Below are 26396 nucleotides of genomic sequence, written 5' to 3'. Positions count from 1 at the left end.
GTTCATATTCAGCACTGATCTCAAATTACGTGTTTAAATTTACGAGAATAGTCAATTAGGTAGTCGTACTTCTGTAAGATCTCAAGGTGGCCCTATTGCCCAATATTGCAATCAATCAGTGTCATCAACAGAAGGCGAACAAAAAGCAGGCAAGAAAGAAAGCAAGAAAGCAAGCAAGCAAGCAAGCAAGAAAGAAAGAAAGAAAAAAAGAATGAAAGGAAGAAGAAAAAAAAGAAAGAAATAAAGAAAGAAAGGAAGAAAGAAAGAAAAAAGAAAGAAAGAAAGAAAGATAGATAGAAAGATTGATAGATAGAAAGAAAGATAGATAGATAGATAGAAAGAAAGATACAAAGAAAGAAAACAGCAGTTCACTGAAGACCGCCCCTTGTTAACAGCAAAAAGTAAATAAGTGGTTGCCCCGGTCAACAGAGAACAAACAGACCTCGCCTATATGATAAAGTCAAATCAAACTATTATACAATCTGGTAAAACACAAGATTACGTACCCCTAAGATTAAAATGATGGTGAGATTTACGGCATATAGTGCACCTTTATGTAAAGAACTTACATTTTCCAATGAGAGTAGTGTTAAATGGATTCAATAAGTACCCAAGCGATATATTGACAAGTATCGCTACTGAACACCATAATGTGTCATTACGTTTCAAGTATAACTTGCTCTCATGTGCCTCGGTAGTAACGATTCAGTCACTCTTAAATAACGCCATTAGTGAGGAGCCAGGGGAGTCTGCTACCTTTATGTTTAAAGTTGATGAACGAGTACCCGGTTATTAAGTTTTTTGAATTGCCTGCAATTCATGCGTTTATGTCTTATTATGTTCTTGTCATTTGCGGCACCATATTCGATGCAATGAGAATTTGGATTAGTTATAAATTATCCCTGCCGACAGGGAAGCTCAATTTCAAGCCTTTTTGTTAAATACGTCATGCTTTTAGCTCAGAGGATGATTTAAGCACTTCCCAGCAAGTCATGCGGTTAGCACAGCTGTGTGAGTGAATATGACACCACTGCCCGCCCTCTGCATACACACGTGCATGGTTAAATTTGAATTTGGACAGATATATTTACAATAAAAACACCTTCAAAAAGTTGGTCGATTTCACATTTTATGTTATGTACAGAAGGTGTGAATTATCCTTCATGCATACATCACTTTAGATCTGAAATCGACCAAGTAATGACTACACACGGGCAATTCTAAAACAACATCTTTTGCACAGAGTTCAATGGGATTTGAAAAGTAAAGTGGCAGTTGAAACTCTAGTGATACCACTTTTACAGTGCATGATGGGGCTTCCTTAAATCATCCTCTGCTTTTAGCTAGAACCTCTTGTTATTTTTCAACCTCCCTTATATGTCAACGTACTGTAGGCTCGTAAGTCATTGATTGTAGTACACATTTACCAGTAGACGTTATCTTTTTAATCCAGAGTTCTACTCTGAGAGCAATGATTATTCGCTAGCGTCATCTGTAATATTGGAAATTTCAAAATTTTTTAATCAAGAGTATGAGGAAAGGAAAGCTCTGACAAGTTAATTAATTTTCCCATACTCAATGCGTCGGAAATGATATACGACGTAGATACATTTAATTTTCTGTGAGCTATCTATTGCTTTGAGATATCTGTCAATAACGCATAGAAAGCAAATTGATCATTAAACGCTACCACAATCATTTCTTTATTAATTATACCAATCTCACCTTATAGTGACTATTAAAATTTAAGGGAATACGGACAAATAAATTATATATCTTGTGGGAACATGTTTAAAATGTACTACTGTTACATTCCTGGAGATACAGTTAATGTCCCCAGGCCCACAGAGACATAGAATCAATGTGTTTCATGCTAATTCACGCGGATGTCTTTTTATGTCAAACAATTAAAGGTAGGTGATCAGATTTTTCAAATTGTGCTTTGCACCTCACATTGAGGCCTGTATTACAATAATCCTATTCCCAAGTTTTGAAGTAAATTGCACATCTACACGGAATATATTAAAATATCACCAGAATTATGAGAAAAATGTGAGATTTCTTTTGATGCCAAAATCTTTATTTTGATAGAAAAAATTATGGTGAGGCTGCCGATCGGGTCATCCATCTTTAAATGTTTAAGAATTATTCCGTAAATGTAAAAAAGGAATATCTTGAGAGAGAAAAAACAGTTGAAAGCTGAGTAAAAGTAACATAGATAAGGAGGAGAAACCTTTATTGGGACCGAAACATGGTACAACTTTAATACATTTACGAAAAGAGGGGAACAGGCGGCCTCGAAAACTTTCTTGGGACTTTCAACCATAATACATACACTTTTACCACACTTATGAGTCGATAGCATGTCCTAACCAATCCTATGACCGGCTAAATAATTGTAATTAGTAATTAGTTACCTACTAAAATTGGTTCTTAGGAGAAACTATAAAAGGCACTTAGGACACTCTAAGGTTGAATAGAGAGGTTCTCTGAGAAAAAAGTTCGTCAAAATGTTCAGATTGCCCTAAGATCTTTTTATTGTTCTGTAGGGTTCTTAAGAGAACACAAAAGTTCCTTTAGACCCATTTTCCCATGTCAACTCAACTAGGGATGTGCACCATCAGCACCTCTTCAATTTTTCAAAATCTTTTTTTGGTAGGACTGTGTGGTGGTAGATATTGATTTTTGAAAGTAAAATCCCGAAAATTTGAGCTTCAGACTCACATTTTTGATTTCGCATAGAATTCAAATCTGGCATCAGAAAACTTGTAACTCCTTTACTTAAAAGATATAGGGTCTCAAAATGCAACTTCGTCCATCCAGGACCAACTTTGGGAAATAAATCTCCAGTAAAATACTTGTCCATTTGCCCATTAGCCTATTATTTTTAGTTTCCATATAAATTTGTACAACTCTATGGAGAATGCAAACCTTACTGATGTGTTGCGAAAGACCAACGAGTCCCAAAGCCAATCGAGCCCAAAGCCAATATCTCTCAGAAATGTTGTCCAAGGACATATTTTCAACATACCTGAAGTTGATGGTGGATCAAAATGCCTGACATTGGTTTTCAGGGGGTCAAAATGTACAAAAATGTACAATTGGGGTTTTGTATGGGTAATATCTCAGCTAAAAATATTCTAATAGGCCCTCAATATTGGTTAAGAGTAATGTCCTACCAAAGGGCTCTGACTAGCAAAAAATGGACAATAAAATTATTTTTACTTTTTTGAGTTTTGACCCCTTTGGTCCCGGATGGACGAAGTTGCATTTTCAGGGCCCTATATCTTTTAAAGTAAAGGAGTTACAAGTTTTCTGATGCCAGATTTGAATTCTACACAAATAAGTACCCCAGGATATATACTTTTCAACGTTGTAAATGGTTCCCTTTATACATTCATGGACCTCCAAACATCGTCTTTCGCGTTGCGACACATTTTTTACGCTGACCCCTCTAAATTTCAAATTGATGCCACGGGAAAACGAAATGGAGTATGAAGCTCAAATTTTCGGGATTTTACTTTCTCATCAATATCTACCACCACACAAAAAAAGAAAAAAATTGAAGAGGTGCTGCGGTGCACATCCCTGGAGTTGACATGGAATGGGCCTTTAGGAAATTTCGATTAGTGCATAGGGGGAACGTGGGATCAAAACAACCAAAGTTGAATATGTATGTGATGAAATAAGACCATTCTGATCTTTTACCTTTGTTTACATGCAAAGCTATTTCATGAGAAATTGGAGTCCCCTCTCTTGAAATCAATCACATGGAAAATACCGGAGGCTACAATAAGATGAATGTGATAGAATTAACTTTTCTTAAAATGGGGCTTCCCAGTTTTACTACTTTGGTATAAAGAGAGCAGGAAGAGATATTCGTGGCAGATTTGATCTAGGTGTACATGTATGTGGGTGTATAAATCAATATAAGTGAGGACATTATTATATACTCTATGTACAATGTGAGGACAGTAAAAATGCATTATTTTATACTCTATGTACAATGTGAGGATAGTAAAAATGCATTATTCTATACTCTATGTACAATGTGAGGACAGTAAATATGCAAGGACAATTTTGATGTCCTCTATGTTTGATGTTCTATGGTGTCAAGGTCACTGGGCTTTTTTGCCCTGCAAGGCCCTTTTATATTGGAACTCACTTGGAGTGTTTAATCGTCGTATGGGAGTCTCCGGCCTCGGGGCTGCCGGCCCTGCGGCCTTGATATTTTTTTATTAATACTTGGGCTCACAGGGCAAGAAAGCACAGTGACCTTGACACCATAGAATATATATTCTACTTTAAAAAACCCCTTTTACCCCATAACTTCCCTCATTCTTCAAGCAAGCCCTGCCCTCTAACTAGTTTATAGTTTAAGCTTATTGGATGTATCCATATTTCGCGGTTAGTGGTTCTTTGTAGCCCTGTGGGACAATGTAGGTGGATATCCATATTTAGCGGTTAGCGGTTCTTTTAAACGTAAAATAAGTACTCTCCATTCTAAATCAAATCAATTGTGACGCGATATAGTTATCACGAATCGTTATTATACGATGTATAGTTAACATTCATATTCACAAATACATGTGAAGCTATACATTTTTACACAAAATATTTGTTTAAAACACCTACCACCCGGCTCTTTCCGGCAAGGTAAGCATACTTCCTTATCCTGTACATGTACCCTCGAACTACGAAGAGGGTGTACCACCCCCATAAAGGTTTTTATCCGTCAAAAAAACCCAACAACAACAACAACAACAACAAAACAAAACAAAAAAAAACCGCACGCGTTTAAGTCCAAACGACCTAGGCTAATCGTAGATCGATCCTTTGTGCTCATTAAGTTTTAGTGATACAAATTTTACCCCAGCACCTTACCCGAAACCCGGAAGTAGGACCGGCCATCAGAGACAACCAGGGGGGTGATGCCCACCATTAGTTTCTACAGTAAAATCAATGATTTTCATTTTTTGCTCTTGTGAAATCATTGCAAGAGCTACTGTTTTTAACTTGTTAGTTTGATAAAAATAGTAATTTCCTTTAGTATCGCATTTTTATTGAATTTTTAGCCGAAAATCAGTTTTGGCTATACTTTTGTACATAGCCAGACTTTCCCAAATTTGCATGGGCGCCCTCACATTATAGCGACATTATTAGACGTTTTAGCGACATTACGTTGAGAATATGTTGGGAAGGTTTGTACTTATTTTGTATCACTGAATAAAGGAGACCCATAGATATACATTGGTGCCAAATTTGACGGTATAACCCCCGTTCGTAGTCCGTGTTACAAAATATGGCTCAGTAGTTCTAGGGTTAAAGTAGCGATGTTTTATTTTATTCTAGCAACACATAAATGTATGTATTTTTATGTACAGTATCATTGCCAATTATATTATACTTTTCATTAAATATGACTTTATACAAACAGTGTGTTTTGTTGTATATTCTGAAGCAAATTTGGGTAAAAGATGTTTTGTCCCTGAGTCTTTGCGACTCGCAACACATTCTTAACACCCCAAAAACCTTTTTGAAAGGCTTTGCCAGCGGATGATCGGTTCCCCTGCATTTTTGGCTTCCTCGTTGTGTTGTCTTCCTCTTTCTAATTATCCAATTATGTCACCTTAGCGGCTCCAATATCTATATACATTTATTAACGACTTTCAATAGATATTCATATTGACGTTACTCTAGATAATTCCGCATATTACGTTTCGCATTTCCGGCATGAGCTCACATCTTTGTGTATTACGATCCGCTTACGATGCATAAATCATATTTTCACCCTTACACAATTGTCATATACTTGTTCTTAAGATATAGCAATTTATTTTCACGTTTTATGTATGTTGTCATACAAGCGCAAAGACGTGAAGGTAAATTAAAGCAGTGTTGTGCTTTGGGATACAAAGTTAAAGTATAAATGACAATCCGTACAATATCATGATATGTTTGATACCTGGGAAGGAGCTTGACAGCAAAACGCTGGAGTACAAAACGGTAACCTTATTATGATTATGCACCTTGCCACCCAGAAGTCCAGGAAAATGCTTTATAATTTGCCATTATAACATTCTAGATTACCTTACAGCAATTACTGTATGGAGACCAATGGTGGGAAACAGAAACCCGGGAAGACTGTGCAAGAGATGGAGAGATGAGATAGACCAATACTGGGGAACAGTAATAAATTGGTTCAGCAAGGCGAGAGAGCTACCTGGCGGAGACATCTATGAGGTTGGTGGCGTCAATTACTCTGATCAACCTACAGAGCACCAACCTCCTGCTCCTAGAGCTGTTAGTATTCGGTAAATGATTGAAAGTAACACAATTAAACCATTTGCGCGTAAATAAAGGGAGTGGTCCTATTTTAACATTATATTGTTTTCTCTTACACCAGGCCGATCAACCATTGATGAACTCGTAACCCTATAAGACAAATAGTGGAGAAACATCAAGGAAAGGAAGAATTGGCTTTTCTGCGAAAACTCCTTAGATTCCGTTTGGCAGGAGGGATTATAGTACATGTAGATTGAGCTAACAAGTACTTGTCAACTATCTACTGTATTATCGCCAGCATTTCAACTACTGTTAGGCAAACGTGAAGAGCGCCACCTTCCTGCTCCTACATGTAAGTGCTTTTAGTCTTCAGCAAATTTGTATACAAAGACGTATGATTAATTTTTGTTCGTAACATTCAGCATGTTCGATGCATAATATTATATTCAGACATACACAACTACCATGGATATATTCATGTGTCAACATACTAAACTCTACCTTGAACGCATCCTTATACTATTTTAATAAAGAAAAAAATAACAATTTGGAAACAAAATGTCAGTTTTTGTTTTTGTTCAAATTCTTTTGGACACACCTACTAGGTTTACTATGTTGACACTGATATACTTCAAATTGTAGACGGAACAGAGAGGAACAAAATAAAGCACTTTTTTCGAGTTGGCAAAAATTGTTTTTGTCATTTTGTGATTTATTTGACTTCAAGATCAAGTAAAGTGTGTATTCAGTATAGTACAGGAAGTGGAAAAGAACAACATCCGCCCGCCATACTCTATTTTACAATGGTCCGTTACATTTTTTGTGCCTAATATCGCACTAATTGCTGAAAATACATTAAAAAGACTTCAAAACCCCCCTAAATTCAAAAGAATCGAAAACAATGCTGAACGTGAACTGAGCATCAATATTAAAGTAAACATTTTAACAAAATCATAGTAACACTACTTGTCCAGGCTAAAGAATTTGCCAATCCGGATGCTGCTCTGAAGATATTAAAGTACGCATTAGGAAAGTCTTTGGGTCATTCAAAAGTACAAAACATTTGGACCACCAAATACATCCCTAGTACAGATTGAGCTCTATGAAGTATTTGTCAACTATCTACTGCAATATCACCAGCATTTCAACTACTGTAAAGTAAACATGAAGAGCGCCACCTTCCTGCTAATACATGTAAGTGCTTTTAGTCGCCAGCAAATTTGTATACAAAGACGTATATGGCAAGCCAAGGGGGCCAAAAGCGTGGAACAGCTACGCGTAGCTTCTTTCTCGTTACGAGCAGCTGTTTGACCAATCAAAATAGTCAAATTTAATCACGTGGTTGGGTCGTTAGCTGCGCGTAGTATAGTTATAGGTATCCTCTTTCACAATTATTATCTTGTAATTAATTTACGGAATTAGCATAGATAACGAACTGGTAAATGAGGCCAAATCACAGCACGTGTCAAGAGAACATGTTGCTAATGCCTGGCTAAAATGACACAAAGCATATTTATTTAGTGTTTCCAAGTTTACACCGTGTTTAATATAATAGCAAGTAACTTTATACTCGGGCTGTATTAGCGGTGCAGGGGATATGAAGGTCAAACAACAATAACTACTGATGTAAAGCGCTGTGTAAAGATATTGCAGGGAAAGCGATATCACATGCCACTGTGTAAATATGGAGAGAGTAAAATGGGTCATCATTTTTTTTTCGGAACTGTGGGGGTCCTAAATTTACAAAAAGTCGGCGTCAATAAATTGCGGCCGTCACTATTTCGGCATCAAAATGTTATGACCCCCGACTCCCACCACCGATACACCTTACCCCCTAGACAGGCTAAAATTGTATTGAAATCAGTCTTTTGAATACAATAAACACACTATCTGTATTCATCTTGTGACTCCCTACATTTTGTCATTATCAATTTATGACCCCCTCCCCTTATTTTTCTTTCCAAAAAGTATGACCCCTATGTTTGAGATCCCTTCCGAAGAAAATGATAGCCCCTAAATATAGAACAATCATCATTCTGTTCAGATATTACTTTAATAGCACCTATACCATTTTTTGCTGATATACTACAGATATTTTCATTTACAAAAATTAACAACGTAATATTTGTGAGAGAGGATGTTTACATCAGCTCCACGTGTTTAAAACCGCGAATCTGATTGGTTAATAAGCTGCACGTAACGAGAAAGAAGCTGCGCGTAGCTAGTCCCACGTTCTGAGCCGCTTAGCTTGCCATAGACGTACAAATAATGTTTGTTCACAACATTCAGCATGCTCAATATATATTAATATCCTGGTGACGTAACTTACAAATGTTGTGGGAATGTGCCAAGTTGTGGGAATGTGCCAAGAGTGTGTGACTTATTTAACATCATACTTTAAAAGGTCATGTCATATGCATTCCAATATACGTGTTAATATCCATTTACTGATAATTAACAACCTGCCACTTATCTATTAAATGATATCAGACTAATTGCTGAAAATTAAAACGACCTCAAAATCATTGTTAACCTCGTGCTCGGAATGGGTATTGCACTCTGATGTAAAATCAACATAGGGAAAAAGTACAAGCAATCACCAAAGAAAACTTTAACAAATCAATGGAACATTACTAGCCCAGGGGAAAGAATTTGCCAATTCGGATCCTGCTCTGAAGATGTTAAAAGTACGCATTATGAAAGTCATTAGGTCATTAAAAAACTACAAAACATTTGGACCACCAAAGACACCTAGTACAATAATTCAGCAGAGTGACGAGTACGCAAAATCATTGTTCTGAGTACGTGTATAACGGTGCGTTTGAAAATGTTGGTATCATTCCATTGGCCCTTCTAAGAATTGAAAAAATAAATGACCAAGCATTTGAAATGTATATTATAGAAGTTAATGTGCAGTATTTATTTACAATATTTTTATGTTTTTAAACAATTAATATAGCCTATCCATCAAAACGGGTATTTACAGCTATTCGCCAGCATTTCAACAACTGTAAGACAAACGTGAAGAGTGCCACTTTCTTGCTCCTACATTTAAGTGCTTTTTGGTCTTTAGCAAATTTCTATAAAGGCGGCGTATAATTCATTGTTGTTAACAACCTTCAGCATGATGTGGTCATGTAAATTTGCCAAAGCAATGTGGAGCGATATTTTTGGCTGGTTGAGAGAATTAAATATTACTGTGAATATTACCTATCGGGAAGTATGTTTTGGTATTTATGATGACAAATATGCCACTTTTTTTAACTTGATTCTATTATTGACGAAAAGATTTATTTATAAATGTAGAGTTCAAGAAATTAACCCTATCTTTAATGATTTTAAAACTGGGTTTTTTCATTGAAAAAGTAGAGAAGTAAATTGCAAATAAAAAAGATACTTATGGTTATCATGTAAAGAAATGGGAACCATTATTAATATTAAGATGAGTTCTGTCCAAAAGATGTCAGAAAAAAAGTTGTCTGTAATAATTTTGGTATCGTGTTTGATGGTTGTTTGTAAACTTGTGTGTTTTATTTTATTTTGTATGCAAATAGAAATATTAAGGTACATTGTATTTACTTCATGATTTTATTGTATTTGCATTTTATGTAATGTTCTTTGTGAGTTAAAAATAAAAAATAAAATAAAGACCCTCACGGGCTTGAAAGACAAAAAAACAACCTTCAGCATGTCCCAGTGCATATTTCCCCTGCGACAGAACTTGCACATAAAAGCCTTTTAGCAGGAAAATGTCACACATTTAAAGATCACGCCTATATCGAATTTCAAAAAGATAATACTAACCCAGCAAACACAAAACGTTTTCGACATCATTCGCAAAAGGTTATAAAAGGTTGTCAGAAAACGTTTAAATGTCGGGTTATATAAATGGTATATTAAGAGTATAAAACGTTTTCATAACCTTAAAAAACATTTTTGATAATCTACTGCTCGGCAAACAAAAATGTTTTAAAGAAAACGTTTAAATGTCGTATTATATAAAGGGTATAAAACGTTTTAATAACATTCCAAAAACATTCTTGAAAACTTGATACAAAACATTCTAAACAGAATGTTATTTTGGGGTTGAAAAAATATTTTGTACAAAATGTTTGCACAAAATATTTTCAATAACGTTTTAAAAACGTTTTCATGACCTTTATATAACTCGACATTTAAATGTTATTAAAAGGTTTTGAAAAAAACATTTTAAGAACATTTCTGTGCTTGCTTGGTTCAAATATTTTAACATAATGTTATTTAAGTATTGACACAATATTTGGCAAAAATGTTTGCAAAAATAGTTTACAATAACTTTTTTTGAAAACATTTAAAAATATTGTTCTAGTGTGTTTTCATACAAAACGTTTTGAAACGTTATCATGACCTATACAACCCGACATTTTAATGTTATTAAAACGTTTTTACCTAAACCAAAAGCCAAAATATAACTTATTTAAAACGTTTTTAAAACGTTTTTGTGTTTGCTGGGAAGCTGCTCTATGTTCATTCGCATGATAAGAAATACATACATGTATCTAATCTGTTGAAATTATTATTACTTTCATGCTTATATAAACCAATGAACATTATGCTATTTTAGTTTCCCTGATGATTTATTTAATGAATACTAATATATATATCATGTGAACATGAGTTAATTTTCCAAAGTACATCAAAGGGTCATTGGAGTCATAGTTGTACTTGCAGTTTTCCCCTCAATATCGTTGAGACGTTTTGCTCCACAGGGAGCACGAGGTTTACCTAAAGAAATTATTTTTAGGACTATCAATATCTAACAAACATTTTTTATCACAAGCTTCGCGTCGCGTGCATTTTCTAAAAATATGAATCTTGAATTGTCGCGCCAAATAAAACAAACCCATTTATACGGTTATATACTCGTACAACCAATTTTGAGCGTGACAGTACATATGCATTATGTAATCATATTGGGCAAGTGGGAGAATTTATGATTCAACCACGAGAAAAATAAAAAATTCTAAACGTTGGCTTGATTGAATTACTTTTGTTTACGTTGATGACTCCAGAAAATGAAAAAGTAGCGGCTTAATTCCCAACCCCTCCCACAATCCCACATACCCCAACAAAATTATCCACGTTACTCATGTGTGACCTCTAACAAAAGGCGCTTGTTCCCGTAGTATTCCTCATTCAAACCAGCTCAATAAACGACCTCGGAGTTACTTTCATGACTTTGGCGGGCTATTTTTAAACAGTCATGGTTGCACATGCAGGTACTTCTTTTGAAAATCCTAAACAAGGTATAGCAGTCGTTGATAGGATATGCAGCTTATAGAACAGGGATAACGTTTATATGTTATTTCTAACATTTTTCATTTGAAACAAACTATTATCAGTTTAAAGGAATAGTTTTAGGATTTTGTAATCAGATTCAGATTAGGTGGTAGTCTAGAAGTAATATATGGATATGAGTTCTATTGAAGAAACTCTGCAAACTCAAAGTGGTGTAAATGGGCAAATGGGTATGCTTTATTTCTTAGAATATGTACAATAAGTCTCAAAAGAAGCGATGAGGCAAAGCGTCATCTTAAAATGCTGTGAGAATGGAATATATATAAATAAAGTAAATAAATGATGTCATATAAGGTAAAGTAGCAATTAGGGTTCAAATTCACGCAGTTTATCATATTCAGTCATTTGAAACTTTGGACCGCGACCAACGGAATTTTTAATATCAAGAAGAACAAGCTTTACTAACCCGCCCTACTTTTTAATTTTCAGACCGATGTAAGACCAGGGTTTGACATTGTGTTTATCTCAAGGGTAGATTACAACTGTCATCAAACCAATCCTTAAGATTCCCTTCTCTATTTATCCCAATCTTATGGATTCCATTATCGTACATCGTAATGCTAACTATTTTTACGCCCTTGTAAAGAAACTCTCATTAGGGTGTAATGGTATCATGAATAGGAACAGAAATCCATTCACTCTTCATCTTGCCATTTCTGCAATATTCTTTTTGATATAGGGTTACCGCAATAATCACTAAATCGCTATTTCTCTGCGAACCATCGTGTTCCATATCCTTAATCGTACTCGAGTGCTTTCACGATAAAGTCATTCAACAACTTGAACATTGATCGCTTACACTTGCCTTGGAGACAATGGTAGAAGAAACCCTTACGGCTTACTATCACTGATAGATTGTCTGAACCAAATGTGACACTTGCCACGCGTATCGTCCTCGTTTCAAGAAATCTAAGAATGTTCACTCTCATCACCATGCGATTTCACAACATTATTGTCAAAATTGATTTCCGTCACTTTATCCATTGAAAGAAACATAATGGAATAGTTGCAAGTACTACAGAACACACAGAGTGCATTACATGCGTGGCTACATGACAGAGACTTTGGGAGTCTCAAGTTAGCTGATTAAATCTCGTTACAAAAGAAACACGGAATATTTATCGGCACATCTATTCGATCAAGCGCCTCTTAGCGCAAACCACACAAGATCTATGTATATATTTGCTGTTTAAAATACGAGTTAACTTTTGCCTCCAGATTTTGCCTTATTGCATCCTAGAAGGAAGGATGTTGATATATCAATACATTTGGTATATATGTATGTCAAGCTAAGATATGGTTTACAGGGGCATTTGTGTTTTGCTAAAATATGCCCATCTCAGATATATATCAGCTAAATTTAATCAAAATGGCTCCGGGGATGAAATAAATAGTAACAAGGATCTATTATAGAAGGTTCATTTATTTGTGTTCATGCTCTTCAAGATTGAATAAATCACAAATACTAGCTGGTGTATGTTGTATTAGGACGAACAGGTGAAATAGATCGTTGAGTCATTAAACCAAACATCGACAGAACACCGCTCTCCCATTAAATTGTTAGTTTGTTACGATTCGACTTACTTCTTACCCAACACTAACACTTTTAATTAAGCCGTGGGTGTACTTTCGGGTACTTTTATGTGGATTATATATCAGAGTAAAGAGTTACTCTTAAATATGGACCCTGACCTATATATTGAGAAGGAAGTAGATCGTTGCAGATGTTTTCGTTTTTTGTTATATTAGCTTTTGGAGCTAATATATAAAGTATACTTTTTATGTCGTCTGTACTTTCTCTTTTTAATGTTAATAATCTGCAGGGTGTTTAAAGAGTTGGAATTAAAGGTTATTAGGGACAAGTTCCGTCATGACGAAACTCCCCCCCCCCCAAAAAAAACAACAACCCGGTGCTCCTCTTTATCAATATCACAGTAGAGTGAAGTGACTGATTTGTGGTATTTAGGTATCACTTCTGGTTTTTCATGAAATACCATATGCTGTGAGTCGGAAACGTTAACCATTTAACATAGCATATCATAATATTAAAACACATTATTAAGCACAGTACACCAAGAAACAAACGGCACATAATGGGATTATTTCACTAGCTTTTCTATCATTTCTTTTATCATCAGTCACGGCTAACATACAAGGCAGTTGGTCCAAGCAGTAACAATGACAAAGTGTTAAAAACGCGCATGAAATGTCAACACATTTGGTGACAAAAATAACTTAGTGGATAAGCTTGTCTCGTTTTGGTTGTGAGGTTTTAACCACAAATGGGATGTGAACGCACGTGTTTAAATACGGTGTATGTTAGCATGCAAGTTCAATTACGATGTACGTTACATCAATGCCTTAATCAGCAAGATTAGCTTAGTTATTTCATCATAGTACTGCCTTCAGCGCTTATTCAAGTTCATAACCATATTGAGGCTGTTACGAGTAAAAACAGAGCATCCGGTTTCAAAAGATTGGTATTGATTGTCTGGGCGACAAGCATCAAAACATGCATTTTTTTAATATTTGATTAAAGTTCGATCCAGCATTTGAGAACGAGATGCAATTTCTCCTGAGTTCGTTATTTTTCGTGCGGCGAGGGTAAAAGGGAAAAAGTTATTCATCAGCGATAAGTGCTGAAAAACAGCGAAGAGCCTAGGTACGTTTAGTATAAAAATGTTATTATTTAAGTCTTCTTGTAAGCTTATAAAATACTAAATCCATCTAATGTAACATAAAGCATCCTTGATTATAAGGGGTAACCTATTGTGCTGAAGTATTGTAATAGCTGAAAAACATGTACAAGATAAGGGGTTGTGGAGCAAAATTGGTTTGTGCATTATATAATAAGGTTTTTGGTACAATATTTCTGTCCGTGGATCTTTATGTTGTCCTGAGTTTGTTGACGTGTCCGTAACTTGTTTAATGGCCAAGAATGTTAAATGCAAAATTTAAAAGTGAAACTGCCCGACAAACCACAGCTAAAATTTCATCTGACAATCGTAACACATGTGTAGAGTTTCGACGGCGTTGTGTGACGCAGTTTGGAGATTACGCAGTGGCAATGAACATCTGCACTGGCGTTGATGACATAGTTTCGGTTTGATTTGGAAAGGATTTAAACGGCCAGCTCAGCTGCCAGACTCTAGCCTCTTACCATGACATCGGCATGTCGTAGAAATTGAACAGTATTTTGGTGAGTCAAAGTCGTAAGCGACACCAATATTTGATATCGAAAGCAAAGTAGGATTTACGGACATGCTAATATGTGCCTGGACACCTCGAATAAGCCGTAAAGTCCCCCTCTGGTCATTTGTACTTTTTTACATATTTGCAAAGAGCATGTTTCAGGGATTAAAATGACACCCCAATGAACTTCATATGACAATCAGAAGCGAAGTTATGGCTTGTTATAGGTTGCCATGAATCAAAACGCGAAACCAAGAAAAACGCGTTCAAAGTTAGGGAAGCAAAATCACCATTCATCAGATGGGCCTCAGAAAATGTAGATTATTTCATATTTCCACTTATTTCTTTAAAATAAAACTTTGTATGTGTTTAGAAGAAAGCTTAAACATTTCAAATCTGCAAAAATCTCAACTTCGCCAAAATACGAGATTTGCATATATTTTCACCTGTAGCTCGAAATGAAGTTTGCCGAGTTTACGGCTCATTCGCCGCGTCCAGCCACATATATTATAACATTACTATTTATATATCAATTATATATTAAAATTTGAAATTGAATATCATGCTAATGTGATCTAATGTTGAAATTGGCTCAGTTGGTACAGCCCTTGTCGTTTTACGCCATACGTAATCACGTTCATGTTAGCGGAAAATTACCTACATTACCCCTAAGATAAATACCAATCAGTAACCCATCCTTATCCTTATTTGTTATACTAAACCCGTAGTGTACCTACGTTTGCTGTTGCTCTATACACATGAAAAGAGATGAGAATAATACACAAAAAACTCTGCGTCCGTTAGTGCCTATATTAAAAATAATTAGACGGGTTCAAACATGTTATTTTCAATTATCAGAACACTTTTCCTTAACGCCTCAATACCTTTTGACTACTCCTAGCCCGATTATCACGCACGAAGTGTTTTTCGCCCAAGTCCTATATGCCTTTATTGGTGTGTGTATTCATCACTTACGCTTGACATCGTTTATATTGACTTACAACTAAGATTGCATCATAGAACATTGTAAAGAAGCTGGCAAATATTAGTCTGATTTTTCAATTATTTGTCGCTATATAAAGCGGCGTAAATCTGTTTTGTACGTAATTTTGGTTGAATTTTGCAATGTTAGCAAGATGATATGTAACAATTGCAAATGATGCATAATTTCATGTTGTCAAATTAATTGATTTAAACTTTTATTAATTAGGCTTATAGGATTAATGGGATGGTATTTGGTAAACATTTACTGTAAACTTCCTGTATATTATACACTTGTTGATTACAAAGTATATTTAAATCGTCCATAAAATAATCTCTCTCGTGATTTTCAGTTTGAAAGAACTTAGAAGTTTCCTTTTTTTAATTGACGTGGATAACACATAAAACAATAATTAAAGCACTGAAGTATACCTTGAGTTGCCCTCTATACCTAGCTGCAGACTTCAAATATCTTTTCTATGTGTGTAAAAAATCATTTTGTTGGTTCCGGTAGATTTGATGAATCTTGTTATGTTCTACAAATCTACCGAGGCAATTAACGTTGTACGGTTTTTTGAAGTCAAGGCGTTGTTTAGATAGATTTTGATGTTCATTTTAAAACTTGTGAATAAAACATTGCATAGTGGAGCAACGACCTTAATAATTGCGTTCCTGGTGACTATCACAGTGGAATAGACATCTAATCGTGCCTAGAGGGACACGTTTCAACTTTGTCATAAACCTGGCAAAAGCGAGGAACTTTCTACACATCAGAAAGCAAATGATTGAAAGAAAAAAAGTAAAGGAAAATAAGCCTGCAAAGAAACCACCATAACCTATCTTCAGGGTATTCTGGGTAAGACTGAATACAATCGTAAGAAACGTCACTTATAATAGAAGTTAACATTATGGATGTAAAAAGACAGTGAAACATGGTTGACAATCTTTTATTCAATAGCAAACAATTGTGATTGCCATTTTGTGTTTCCAGTGATTCTTATGGTACAATTGCGATCTGATCGTGCTTTAAGAGTACAATGAATACTTGCCAAACATGTTAAACTTCATCTTCAACATGGTACAATGAAGAGATTCGCAATAGGCATGTAAATAGCACTTGAGATCTTTTCAACTGCGTGGGCAACAACAACAATGGCGCTGCCCACCTAGATGAAAATAATTTCACTTGCTATTTCGCAATATACTTCAGAAAGCAAATGATTAGGAAAACATAGAAATCCGAAGAAAAAAATAAGTAAAAGAAAGGTAACAGTACTTTCAGAAAATATTAGCCAAAGGAGATGAGAAGGTTTTAGTATTGCTACAGTATTACAATATAGCTATTCATCTAAACCATACCAATACCAAGATATTTCTGATCTCCACGCGTCGTATGTATGCACCACTTCTGAAACATTTAAAACATTTAAAGTGAGTTTTATAACAATGTCAAAAGACCTGTTTTTTAACGTCCCTTATTATCTTGAGTTTCTTGAAATATCCTAGATGGAATCTAGTTGGTACTCATTACCATCCTGCATAATATATTCAAAAGTTGTATACCTTATTTTGATACACCCTGTATAATATTATACCTAATACCGTTGAATAATCATTTGACAGGTTCAAATACCTTATTTTAATTATAAAGACACTTAATTCGAACGCCCAGCGTCTTTTGTATATCAGTAAGTGTATAGTATTTCGTATCTAAATAATATACGGCGTGTTTTGCTATATCATGTACAGTCAGAGCCGGGATTCAGAGAATACTTTCTGAGAGCGCAATCAGTGTAGATTATACTAGTCATTAACCGCAATCCTGAAGATGCCTGCCTCTATTTATTGAAATAATCGGCATTACGTTTAATTCGGATTCAATAATTTTGCATTTTTGAGCAATGTTTATTGTTGCCATTGAGAAACTTTCGGTAAGCAAACATTTTGGCACATTCAAGAATACTATAACTGTAAATCGTCGCACCTCTCAAGTCTCTCCAACATTGATTAAGGGGTGATGGGGAAAAGAAGGGGAAAGGGGAAGGTTTGTACTTTTATAACACAGATCTAATAATTTCACTGAACTAGCAGATCGGCAATGAAGAGTTCAAACATATTTTCAAAGTGTGCCAACTATTTTTATCCTTGATTGTAGCTTTTTGAAATTTCTCAGCGGCAAAAATATACGGTGCTTAAAAATGGAGTATCATACTGTATATCTATTTTATCTGATCACCTTCATTATGAGAAATCTTTTCACTCTTACTCTACACGTCTCCATTGCATTCTTCTTTCTGATCAGCGCATTGGCGCAATAATGACTAAATCGCTATCTCTCTACGAACCATCGTGACCTGTATTCTTAATCTTACTCGAGTGTTTTTACTTGAGCATTGATCTAGAGATCGCTTACACTTACCCAAAAGATAACCGTGGACGAAATCATTAGGGTTTGATTTCTTTTATAGGTTGTGTGAACCGAAGGTGACACTTACACCACGCATCGTCCCCGTTTCTACAAATGATAAGAATGTTCATTCTTGTCGAAAATGATTTCCGTCTCTTTATTCGTTGAAAGAAACTATAACGAAGTTGTAATACTCTTGCACGAGTGACTTGATTGTAGATATGAAGTATCATGCTGTATATATTTGTCTTATCTGATCACCTTTGATATGAGAAAAATTAAGATTATTGGAGGAGGATCCTAAACTATTTACACTCTATACTATCCACGTTTCCATAGTATTCTTCTTTTTGATTAGCGCAATAATCACTAAATCGCTATCTCTCTATGAAACATCGTGACCTATATTCAACCACGAGCAAAATACTGATTGGTTCGATTAATTTACTTTTGTTAATGTTGATGGCTCCAGATCAGAAAATGACATATTAGTGACATTCTCCAAATCTCAACTCTTCCACTCTAACAAACCCATACAATATGTTATTTCTACCATTTTTCGTTTGAAACAAACTATTATCAGTTTAAAGGAATAGGTTTTGGGATTTTGTAATCAGATTTAGATTAGGTAGTAGTCTAGAAGTAATACATGGATATGAGTTAAATTGACGAACCTCTGCAAATTCAAAGTGGTGCAAATGGGTATGAAAAAGAAACAGAGCTATCAGTGTAATTAAAATAGAATTGGTTTAGAAATTTCCTTAGGCTTTTTCTTAGCATATGTATAACAAGTACTCAAAAAAAGGCGATGAGGCAAACTGTCATCTTAAAATGCTGTGAGAAAGTAAAATAAATAAGAAATAAGTAAATAAATGATGTCAATGGTAGAGTAGCAATTATGGTGCAAATTCACACTGTTGATCATATCCGGACATTTGAAACTTTGGACCGCGACCAAAGGTATTTTTAATATCAAGAACAATCTCTATTAACCCGCCCTACTTTTTTTATTTTGAGAGCGAAGTAAGATTATGGTGTGACATTGTGCTTATCTCAAGGGTAGATGACAACTGTCATCAAGACAATCCTTAAGATGCGCTTCTTCATTATCCCAATCTTATGGATTCCAAAATCTTGCATCGTCAAGTATAGCAAACTATTTTTACGTCCTTGTTATCACTAAGCGATATAGTGTAATGGGTAGCATCATAATATTGTGAGACAGCATCGGAACAGATATCTATTCACCATTCATCTCGACCTTCTCTGCATTCATCTCTTGTTGATATAGAATTACCGCAATCGCTATCACTAAATCACTACAGGTTTAACACCACTAATTATCTATTACACGGTTTTCATTTGGAAAATGGCTAATTTTGGGCGGAATTTTCTGTCATATTGAGAACTCTCGCATAATACACGCCACCATTATCACTAAAACGAGATGATTTAGATGCACAATGATTAATAATTCAACATAGGGTGACCTGATACCCACTGAACCGTAAACGCACTGAACCGTAAACACTTCAAAATAGCAGTGCGCCCTCGAATCAGAAAGTTACAATTATTCCACCATGGTGGGATAATTCTGAATTGACACTTAATTTGCAGGGGGGGCCGGCCAAGATTGGCTGAATTTTGACGTTGTCATTGGTTTTACACGTAAACACAAAAATGTCTCAAATTATTCCAAAACTGTACGTATGTTATTAAGCACTATTTTATCAGTCTAAATCCGTTGAGGTTCGCCAGTGAACCTCATTGTAAAATACTGTTTTTGAATGTTTTGTATGAATAACGCACGGTATGTTTATGATATATACCTAAAATTTCCCCCATTGTGTATCACGGTTCGCTTGGTCTAATGGTAACGGGTCTCGCCTGCGGTGCATAGGGTCACGAGATCGAGTCCCGCTCACTCCCGGCTATAATTTTTTTTTTTTCTTCACATTTATTTTGAATCCAAAAATATTTATTTTTATGTGAAAATTTATACATTCACTGAGAAATATATTTTGTGCATTTTTTTTCTGTAACGAGGCCAATAGAGCTAAAAACACAACTCAGCACGGGGCGTCCAATGTCCAGGCAGTGTTGCCGTCATATTGTCTGTTTTGTTTACGATATTGGCTGTTGCCACAGTGAATAATGTAGTCCACCATCGTCTGTTAATTTGGGTGTACTTTGTCTTGGGTCCAATCTCTATCATGGAAAGTTTGCTATATCTTTCTAAATATATGATTATTTGTTCTAGATTTGGGTTTTCGCGTTTCATATTTGAAAGAACTAATGTTTAATTGCAACATTTCGAAACCACAAACCAAAACTGGGTGCTATGATGTACAAGATTGGGCTACGAGTATGCATTTTACCAAGTTAGCAATACGTAATTGCTTCATTTTGCATATGCATGACTTTCTTTATTATACTCAAAATCGGATTTTATTATACATGTTACAAGGAAGTTGTTTACGTGCATATAGGCTCCTTCACAGCCGGTTTCTGTCGTGTATGTTTGCGAGTGAACCACAAACAGACTGGGTTGCCAGGGACTACAGGACAAAATACCTGTTTCTGACTATAACTATTAGCAAGGCACCCTACCAGCTATACTGATAATGGTTAATTGGAAATCTGAAATAAACTTATTTTGTAAACAGATGATACTCTGTGATTATTTATGGATGGAAACTTATGAAATTGTTGTTAATAGAATAATTGATATATTAAACATACATTTTGTTTTGTTTACGATAAAAAACCATTCTCAAATAAGGTTTTTAGGAACCATTTGACATTAAATATTTTGAACAATTGCTCTACGAAAAATTATAGAAATGCACCCCTGCTGATCCAGGCTACTGATAAGCTGTCAACATTAGTGACCACTAATTCAACAATTGTAATAAGCAATTATCTGACCAGACAGGAACCAAGCTGGGTATAAGATGCCCAGGCACCTGCACTGTTAACTAGGGTTAGTTACCATCACTAATTGATGTTGGGCGTGACACTAGGGGGGGGGGGGGGTTAAATACCAGTAATTTGGGTAGATAGTTGCTTTGGTTTTATACATTTTGGTAGAGCAATTGGGCAATTAGTAGTAACAATTATAATCAACACATTCAGAAAATAAAGATTGAATTGAGCCAGGGAACTCCTGGGATTGAGTAATCAGTCTTTTGATTATAATTTTTAAAAGTCATCTGAGCCTGAGGTGGAATAAGTATATATTGTTGGATTGTCAGAATGTTCAAAGTCATGTCATAAAACGTAATCACAAAGTCGTCTGAATATAGATTGTTGGATTGATGCGAAACTCGGTGGATGTGATTTCCATTGATCCCTTTGTTTGTACAAGTATAAATTAAGTATATGTAGACCTATTTAACACACATTTTCAATTTAGCTTATAGTATGTCATTGGTGGTATTCGTGGTAACAACATTTTCAACCTGTGTGCTACACACAAAAATTACTAGCATTCTATTCCAAGTACTTGTCAATGTAAAATTATGAAACATGAATTTCATCCATGGTGTTGTCTTTTTAAAGACATTTCTTGTTTTATACTTAAAAAAGATGCCGTGTTTTGGAAATATTACAACAAAATTGTCATATAATGAGAGAAAATATTTTTGGCGATATAACTCGAGTGTTTTCAAGATAAAGTCATTCAACAACTTGAGCATTGATCGCTTACACTTGCCTTGGAGACAATGGTAGAAGAAATCCTTACGGCTTACTATCACTGATAGATTGTCTGAACCAAATGTTACTCTTACTCCGCGTATCTTCCTCGTTTCAAGAAATATAAAAATGTTCACGACATTCTTGTCAAAATTGATTTCCGTCACTTCATGCATTGACAGAAACATAAGATAAGTTGCAAATGCTATTGTACAGAACACAGAGTGCATTACTTGCGTGACTACATTATATAGGCTTTGGGAGCTTCAAGTTGGCTGAAATCTCATGGCCATTATTTTTAAAGAAAAAGGTACACTTATATCGATACAGCTATACGAGTATACACCTTTCAGCGCAAATCACAGAAGCGCTATATAGTTGCTGTTTAAATTCTAAATTAGATTTTGCCCCGATATTTGTCTTATTGCATCCTAGAAGGAAGGATGTTTATATATCAACACATTTGGTATATATGTATGTCAAGCTAGGATAAGGTTCACGTGAGGCATTCGTAGTTTGCTAAAATGTACCCATCACAGGTATATGTCAATTAAGTTAAATCAAAAGTGATGTGGAGATGAAGTAAGCAGTGACGAGGGTCTATAGAAAGATTCATTATATGTGTTTATGGATACTGACACTCTTTATTATTGAATATAGACTGTGTATGTTGCATTAGGACGAACAGGTGAAATAGATTGAACAAACGTTGAGACATTAACCCATATAGATAGATAGAAAACCGTTTTACCATTATTCCGATTTAGCTTTTTATGTTAGGTTTACCTGTAAGCTGACACTTGGGGGTACTTTCATGTGGATTATGCTATATCACATTGCAGAAAACTATTAGTAAGTTTTTAGCGGGTTAGCCGTCGGACTGTTTTGGAACTGTCAAGCTTTCGTCAGGAATAGCTCTGACTTTTCAGGAAAAAGTACCCAGGAATGAGACATGTAGGCCGCCTCTTGTATACTTATGGCTTTGAAATGAGCTGTTCACTGAAGTAGGTTAGAGAGTTACTCTTAAATATGGACACTGTCTTGTTGAGGAAGTAGATCGTTGGAGATGTTTTCGTGTTTTGTTATACTAAGCCAATATATAAAATATACTTCTTAAGTCGTAGTTATTCCTCTGTCTGTACTTTCTTGTGTATTTTAATAATCTTAGTGTTTACAGAGTTTGGGTTAAATGTTATTAGGGACAAGTTCCGGTATGGGAAATTTCCCCCAAATGGTGCTCCTCTTTATTACAGCAGAGATAAGTGACTAATACGTGGTATTTAGGTGTTACTTTTGGTTTTTGATGAGTAAATACCTTTCAAATACGTTTTCCACAATTACACATGTTTATAATCATAGTCATAATGGCTATAACCATTGTAAGTCGGAAACGTTACCACAACAATTAGAATAATATATTACAGTATATCGAAAACACATTAAGATTATTTCACTAGCTTTTCTACCATTTTTGTCATCAGTCATGGCTAACATACGAGGCGATTGGTTCAAGGAGTAGCAGTGATGACGAACTCAGTGTTAAAATGAAATATCTATACATTAGGTGATGAAAATAAGTAAGTGGACATGGTGGATAACCTTTTCTCGTTCTGTTTATGACGTTTTAACCACAAATGCGACGTTTAAACACGATGTATGTTAGCATGCAAACATGTTGCATCAATGTCTTAATCAGCAAGATCAGCTTAATCACAGTATACCGTCAGCGCTTATTCAAGTTCATAACCATATTGAGGCTGTTACGAGTAAAAACAGAGCATCCGGTTTCAAAAGATTGGCATTGAGTGTCTGGGCGACAAGCATCAAAACATTCATTTTCAATCCAGCATCTGAGAGGCAATTTCTCCTGAGTTCGTTATTTTTCATGCGGCGATGGTACAGCAAGGTTTTTCATCAGTAATAATTCCTAAAAACAGTGAAGAGTCTAGGTACGTTTAGTATAAAAATGTTATTCTTTTTAGTAGTCTTCTTGTAAGCTTATAAAACCCTTAATCCATCTAATGGAATATACAGCGTCCCTGATCATAAGGAATTGTGCTATGGTATTGTAATAACCGTAAATTACAAGTACAATATATTGTGGAGCAAAATCGGTTCATTAATTATATAAATAAGGTTTTGGGTACAATATTTTTGTGCGTGGATTAAAATTGAAAAGTGATACTGCCCGACAAATTACGTTCGTTTTAGCGGAAAATTACCTGCTACATTACCCCCAAAGATGCCAATCAGTAACTCTTAATCCTAACCGTACCAGGTACTACAAACTACTACGTGATATTATGCGCTGTTCGTGTGTGGACTCGGATCCCACCTGGTGTGATCCCGGGTGTGATGACGCAATCGCCCTAAGTGATATAGGCACGGTTTCTCTGGCCAGCGAAGCCCAACACCCGTGGCTAAGTGTCACCGACCCAGTGCTTGACATGCGAGCGAGGGGTCTCGGGTTCGAATCCCACCCAGAGCAAACAATTTCTTTCTTTATTTTCTCTCTTTATTCCTTTCTTCTTTCCCTTCCCGTCGCCAAAAACCCCTTAGGCCGTTAGGGTTAAGTTGATGAGGTTATACTTATCCTAATTTGTTATAAAAAGTTTCCTAATAAACCCGCAGTGTACCTACGTTTGCTGTTGAAAAGAAAAGAGAATAATACATAAGAAACCTGCGTCCGTTAGTGTCGATATTAAAAATAAATTTCAAACATATTATTTCCAATTATTAGGACACTTTTCCTTAATTCCTTAACGCCTCAATACCTTTTACCAACTCCTAGACTGATTTTAGCACGCACGAAGTGTTTTTCTGCCAAGTCAAATAGGCCTGTATTGGTGTGTGTATTCATCGCTTACGCTTGACATCATTTATATTGATTTACAAGTAAGGTAGCATCATTGTAAAGTAGCTGGCAAATATCATTCTGATTTTGTAATTATTTGTCGCTATAAAGCGGCGTAAATTAATTTTGTACCTAATTTTGTTTGAATTTTGCAATGTCATCGTGGTAATGTTTTTAATTGGAAATGATGCGCATTTTCAGAAAGTCAAATTAACTGATTGAAACTTATAAATTAATTAAAATTGCTTCATATAATGTAGATTGTGCACTTGCTGATTACAATGTTGATTAAAATCGTCCATAGAACTGAAACTCGGCCATAAAAGATGAATTATATTGCATCAACGTTGTTTAAACATGAAAAAATATCTTTTGTTTTGATTCCAGTATATTTTGATTATCCTTGTCATGTTTTCATTTGGAAGTAGTTTTTATCTTTGGGTTAATTCTTTCACATTTAACATCTGCAAATTTATCGAGGCAATATTTTGGCATCGTACGGGGGATGAAGTCAGGGCGTTATTTAGATAAATTCTGATGTCCATTTCAAAATTAATTAGAGCCTCCTTTGCAACTTGTGAATAAAACATTCTATAGTGGAGCAACAACCTTAATAATTGCGTTCCTGGTGGCTCTCATAATGGAATAGACATCTTATCATTAAGCCTGGAGGGACACGTTTCAACTTTATCATAAACCTGGTAAAAGCGAGGGATTTTTTTACACACCAGAAAGCGAATGATTGAATGAAAAAAAAGACAATGAAACTGCAAAGACACCTTCATAACCTATCTTCAGGGTATTCTGGGCAAGACTGAAATACAATCATAAGAAATGTCACTTGTAATTGTCCTGCACTTAATGGGGTTTCAGTTTAACATATATGGATTGCCAGGTGTAAAAAGACAGTGAAAAGGCTGTTGACTTGGTTGGCAATCTTTGATTCAATAGCAGAAAGTTTTGATTGCCATTTTGTGTTTCCGGGGATTCGTACGATACAGTTGCGATCTTATCGTGCTTTAAGAGTAGAGGGGATACTTGCCAAACATGTAAAACTTCATCTTCAACATGGTACAATGAAGATATTTGCAACAAGCAGGTATATAAATAGGACTTGGGTCTTTTCAACTGCGTGGGCAACAACAACAACAACAATGGAGCTGCCTACATAGATGAAAAGAATTTCATTTGTTATTTACCTCCTGATTCGCAATGTACCTCAGAAAGCAAATGAATCGGGAAAAATAGAAATCCAAAGAAAAAGCTAATAAAAGAACAAAGTAAAAAGAAGGGAACAGTACTTTCAGAAAACTATTAGCCAAAGAGGAGACGAGGGTGTTTTAGTATTGCTACAGTATTGCATATAGTTACTCATGTACACCATGCCAACAAAAAATAATGCCGATATATTTCTGATCTCAATGTCCCTTATTACCTTAAGTTTCTTGAAATATGAGATGGAACATTTGTGACGTATCATGTCAAAAGGAGACACTTTGGGCAGGTTATCAATTTTGAGATTTTTACATATCTTAAATATAGAGATATTTTGCTCCACAACACCGTTTTCCCCAATGAAATCGGACATTCCTAAGCGAAGACATTGAGTTCGTAAATTACGGTATTATAAAATTGAAAATTGAG

The sequence above is a fragment of the Amphiura filiformis genome, chromosome 6 (assembly GCF_039555335.1).
Source record: "Amphiura filiformis chromosome 6, Afil_fr2py, whole genome shotgun sequence".
NCBI lineage: Eukaryota > Metazoa > Echinodermata > Ophiuroidea > Amphilepidida > Amphiuridae > Amphiura > Amphiura filiformis.
The sequence above is the reverse complement of the archived record's forward strand: the minus strand, read 5'-3'. Positions refer to the sequence as shown.